Here is a 6,000-nt window from a genome sequence, read left to right as displayed (position 1 = left end):
GAGATTATGTAGGCTGTTCCAAACAGGGGAAAGCCCTTAAGTGCATTCTAGGAAAGCAGGAATTGCAAAGCCAGGCCTGGCTAGGGAAGAAGGATGGATCTGGCAAAGAGTTGACACGACAAGGGAGTAACAAGTCCCAGAGGACCAGCTGGGATGTTGTGCAGCAAAAACCCCTGGCCCCTGGAAAGGCAGAGTTGATGGACTGTTGCACAAGCAATGTGGACAGGAGCCTCTTTCTTCAGAGGCACGAAGGGGAGGTCCAAAAGGCATGTTTCTGTTCAGAGTGTCAGCCAGCCATGTCCTCCCTCCAGAGTACTCCATTCCGTCTGTCCCCTGGTTTCCCATTCCCTGTTATGTACCGAAGTTCTCACCCTGGGCCAGCAGGAGGGTACTGTAATTATGCAAAAAAGGGATCGAAAGTGACGTTCAGTGATTGGACAGTTTTAGAAAATTGTTACAGTTACGTTGTACTGGAGCTCTATATAAGCAGGCTGGCTGAACCCTTCAGTTCAGTTCTGTTCTGGCCTTTGAATAAACAAGAGCTGTTTGAAGAATCGCTGTGTCTGATATGTTCACCCACAACATAACATTCCCCCCTACTCTCCTACTACCTTGGTTCTCAAACGCCTTGGTACTCAAGCAACTTGGAACCCAAACTGTTGAATAGTGGAAAAGATGGACGAAGGACACAGCTCTGTTGGATTGTCTTTATTGCAGCGGTTAGAACTGCTCCTGGAATCAGACTGATTGCAACCTAGCTGGCTGCTTTATATAATACTAAGTACCGTGAAACAGTAACAACTCACAACTAGCTAACCAATCAGGAGCGACAGTTGTCAATCCTTCATTTACATACTGGTGGCCCTGAGTGAGAACTGCTACTAATCTTAATACATAACACAAACACTGCAAACCCGGAAGTAAGTGTTCTGGTTTGCAAACATTTTTCAGAAGCCGAACATGCTGCATTTTGAGTGTTACGCTGAGGTTTGTCTGTTTTCGCTATTTATTTTGCGTTTTTGTTTCTGCGGCTCCTTTTCGTTTCCTTTTTGTGACTGCGTGGAACCCACTTCAGCTACTGGTTGATTGATTGTGTTACTGCAGTAGAGTGATACCTCTGGTTACGTACTTAATTTGTTCTGGAGGTCTGTTCTTAACCTGAAACTGTTCTTAACCTGAGGCACCACTTTAGCTAATGGGGCCTCCTGCTGCCGCCGCACCGCGATTTCCGTTCTCATTCTGAAGCAAAGTTCTTAACCTGAGGTACTATTTCTGGGTTAGCAAAGTCTGTAACCTGAAGCGTATGTAACCTGAAGCATCTGTAACCCAAGGTACCACAGTACATTGTTTATTGCTTTCATTTAATGGATCAATGGTCTCGTTTATATAGTAACATTCATGTTCAATTGCTGTTCCTGGGGGTTGTTTTTAAAAGTCTGGAACGGATTGATCCGTTTTGCATTGCTTTCTATGGGAAAGCGTGCCTTGGTTTTGGAACGCTTTGGTTTTGGAACGAACTTCCGGAATGCATTAAGCTTGAGAACCAAGGTACCACTGTATTGGACTACTGAACATGCAGATTTCTCATTGGGTAGCTGTCTGTGGGCAGAGGCTCTTTTAGGCTTCCTTTTCAAAATAATTTTTGTACTTCTGCAAACCCTGGGTTTTGCACGCACCCCGGCATCTGATTCCCCCTGCCCTTTCGGCTCCATCCAAGCCCCACGGCATTTTCGGGCTTGGATGCAGGAGGAGGAAGCAGGGAGCTGGGGTGTGCAAATGCTTGGTAGAAGATGGGTGTGCTGGGCCCAGGGGTAACCCAAGAACTACGGTCCAGGTCCAATCCAGAATCTGTAGGTTCAGCTAGGAGTCAGTCCAACAGGGTCAAGGCAGGTCATAAGGCAGGAAACCAGGCAAGAACAGGTACAGGATCTCAGGTACAGGATCTGGAATACAGCAATGTTGCTCCCGCAACCTGGGGCGGGGTCCAACAGCCTTTTAGCTTTGTGGGGGTAATGGCCGGTCCTGATCCCCCGGCGACTCACCTCCCTGTCTTGCCCGAAGGCAAGCACTCCTCTTGCAAGTACTCAGGTCTCTCCTCTCTCAGACCTTAGTCTCTGCAGCTTGGGAGACGTCGTAGGTCACTAGACCCAGGGGCCGCCTCAGCCTCCCCTGACCCAACCGGTAGTGGAGCAGCTGTAAGTGATGGCCCAGCTGGAGGCAACGAGGTCATCCCTGCATCTGGAGCCAGGGCAGGCTCAGGCCCCTGACTCGGCCCAGCTGGTGCTTGTTGCAGGGGAACCTGTGCAGACTGGGACTCTTCAGGATCAGGCCCCAGGCTTGGTTCAGATGATGCCTGAGGCAAAGAATCCGGTGCAGACTGAGACTCCTCTGGTTCCAAGTCCGAACCCGAGTCCCAGGCCATCACACTGGGTTGGACGACGAGGCAATTCACTGGGAAATGCCTCGTAACTTTCTGATGACCCCCAAAGATTCATACAATCATATTGGGTTCATTGAGCTGGAAGGGGACTTATATGTTGTCTAGCCTAGACCCTGCTTATCACAGGAAAATGACAACCTCCTTCTTCCTCTTCTTCCTCTTCTTCTTCTTTGGCGATCCCTCGTACCCGAGTAAGATTGTCTCCCATAAACACGGTTTTAACAATGAGTCCGTAAGTGACTGTGGAGGCCAATTCTGGATCCACACGTCCTTCCGTAGTGGGGACATAGGTTTCCAGGTGGGAGTTGATCATGATGAGGGTTTGCCAAACATGCCTTCCTCTTAGCGCATTTCTTATAAACGCCACCTCCAACTCCTCGAAAGATTCCATCAACGGCGTCTCCGAAAAATTCTACACATCACCTGGGAAGACAGGTGAACTCATGCCAGCGTACTGGAAGATGCAAAGATGTTGAAGGAATGATTCTTCAACATCAGCTTCGTTGGACTGGTCATGTTGTGCGGATGCCTGACTATCTTCTTCAAAAGCAACTACTCTATTCCGAACTTAAAAATGGGAAGCGTAATGCTGGTGGTCAACAAAAGAGGTTCAAAGACTCTCGCAAGGCAAATCTTAAAAAATGTAGTGTAAACACTGACAACCGGGAAACACTGGCCTGCGATCGCTCCAATTGGCAACCACAGTATCCATAAGGATATAAGGAAGACTTGCAGAATCAGGCCAAAGACCCATCTAGTCTAACGTCCTGTTCTTGATCTAAGGTGGCAGCTGAAACGGCTTGTTCACTGCACTTTTTTGTTTTGTTTCCTAAGTTAAACACAGTTATTGCTTCGATAGCCTTGGCCTTAAGGTGGTTTGCGCGTGTGATTTTCTGACAGGCAAAGGCAAAAGAGAGCCATTTGTTAAAACTAATTGGGCAAACCGAGCCTAATAGTTGCATAAACTACACAGGGCTCTTGTTCAAGGGCAAAGCCGAAAGGGGATTAAGAGGCCATCGCTAACAAGGCTTTCCTGCTCCTTGAAATTATAACCCTCCAGCAATGTGCTGAAGGCTGGGGGTCCAAGCCCCAATTTGCTTGAAAAGCTCTGGGCCCCTGAACATACACAAGCAAAGGGAGTAACTGATATTCTTAACATATATCCCATACTTGAAGCCACATCCAGATAATAATCCCCCTTCCTTGCCCGTATGGAGATCTCTCAACGACACAAATTGCAAAAACCTTTTAGCACGAGAGAGATTTGCTGTCCAAGCTGGTTCTCTAAACGTTCCCATCCTTCAGGAGTGAGGAAAGTTTTCAGTCCAGAGGATATTTCCAACGGAACAACATTCCCGGGGGGCTGTTTGCCCAGTTGTGGGTGGGACGGACCAGGGGGGAAAGGTGGGGAGGAAGAGAGTCAAAAGTGCGAGGAGCAACGGGTGTGGTTCTTGCCTTTGTGCAAACCCCTACATTCCAGTTGTTGCACAAGTCAGGTGCTTCGATATCCCACACATCCCTCGATCCATGGGTGTGTTGTTGTTGTTGTTTGGTCGTTTAGTCGTGTCCGACTGTTCGTGACCCCCTGGACCAGAGCACGCCAAGCACTCCTGTCTTCCACTGCCCCCTATAGCTTGGTCAAACTCATGTTAGTAGCTTCAAGAACACTGTCCCACCATCTCATCCTCCGTCGTCCCCTTCTCCTTGTGCCCTCCATCTTTCCCAACATCAGGGTCTTTTCCAGGGAGTCTTCTCTTCTCCTGAGGTGGTCAAAGTATTGGAGCCTCAGCTTCAGGATCTGTCCTTCCAGTGAGCACTCAGGGCTGATTTCCTTCAGAATGGAGAGGTTTGATCTTCTTGCAGTCCATGGGACTCTCAAGAGTCTCCTCCAGCACCAGAATTCAAAAGCATCAATTCTTCGGCGATCAGCCTTCTTGATGGTCCAGCTCTCACTTCCATACAACACTACTAGGAGAACCATAGCTTTTACTATACGGACCTTTGTTGGCAAGGTGATGTCTCTGCTTTTTAAGATGCTGTCCAGGATTTTTGTTCTTTTTTATTGTTGTTGTTGTTAATGCATAGGACCTATTTTCATCAGGGAAATGTTGAAGGGGATGGAATAGGACGTTCCTATTTTCATGGGAGAAATGTTGGAGGGCATGGAAGAGGACGTGCCTTTTTTCATCAGGGAAATGTTGGAGGGTTGTTTGCAGATGTATAGCTGAGTTCTTCAGGAACCCCTGGAACAAAATTGATTATTTTTGTTTGTTTGTTTTTAAGAGTGCAATTTTATTCCAAATGCAGAAATCTGAATTTCCTTGAGGCAGGATTTGCAGGGACCGAGGACATTTGCATAGATTGCAGCTGGTAATTTGGACATGGGAGACATCCCACAGACTTATGTAAGGATCCGGTTAGTTAGACGATGAACCAGAAGGCTGCAAAAATCCCATCCATCTCTTTCCCCAAACTAAGCATAGGAACAGAAAAGGCATGTGCTACCCTCTTCAGGTAGTGACACCAAACTGCATGCAAGCGATTTTTTTAAGGACATAATTTTCATTTATATTCAACTCTTTTTTTTTTCTCCACAGAGCTTTGCACAAGTTTTAAGTCGAGCCTTTAGCCTATCCCATTACGGCTTTGACCTTTTGTACCTTTTAAAATCATGGCCACTGGACCTATCACCTCCTGGCAAATAGAAGGGGGAGAAATGGAGGCAGTGACAGATTTTACTTTCTTGGGCTCCATGATCACTGCAGATGGTGACAGCAGCCACGAAATTAAAAGACGCTGCTTCTTGGGAGAAAAGCAATGACAAACCTGGACAGCATCTTAAAAAGCAGAGACATCACCTTGCCAACAAAGGTCCGTATAGTTAAAGCTCTGGTTTTCCCAGTAGTGATGTATGGAAGTGAGAGCTGGACCATAAAGAAGGCTGATCGCCGAAGAATTGATGCTTTTGGATTGTGGTGCTGGAGGAAACTCTTGAGAGTCCCATGGACTGCAAGAAGATCCAACCTCTCCATTCTGAAGGAAATCAGCCCTGAGTGCTCACTGGAAGGACAGATCCTGAAGCTGAGGCTCCAAGACTTTGACCACCTCAGGAGAAGAGAAGACTCCCTGGAAAAGACCCTGATGTTGGGAAAGATGGAGGGCACAAGGAGAAGGGGACGACAGAGGACGAGATGGTGGGACAGTGTTCTCAAAGCTACCAGCATGAGTCTGACCAAACTGCGGGAGGCAGTGGAAGACAGGAGGGCCTGGCGTGCTCTGGTCCAGGGGGTCACAAAGAGGCGGACACGACTATATGACTAAACAACAACAACAACCTTTTAAAATTGCTGCTGCAACATTTTGCTAGTGGTAGTCTTATTGAGGTTTTTTTAATAAATGAGTGAGTGAGTGAGTGAGTGAATGAATAAATAAAATAAAATAAAATAAAATAAAATAAAATAAAATAAAATAAAATAAAATAAAATAAAATAAAATAAAATAAATAAAATAAAAAAGTTTTATTGAATTTTGTTTTTATTATCTTTTTCCATAAATCACAT

The sequence above is a fragment of the Podarcis gaigeae genome (assembly GCF_964106915.1).
Source record: "Podarcis gaigeae genome assembly, chromosome: 18".
In the NCBI taxonomy this organism is placed as follows: Eukaryota; Metazoa; Chordata; class Lepidosauria; order Squamata; family Lacertidae; genus Podarcis; species Podarcis gaigeae.
Note: the sequence above shows the minus strand (reverse complement) of the source record.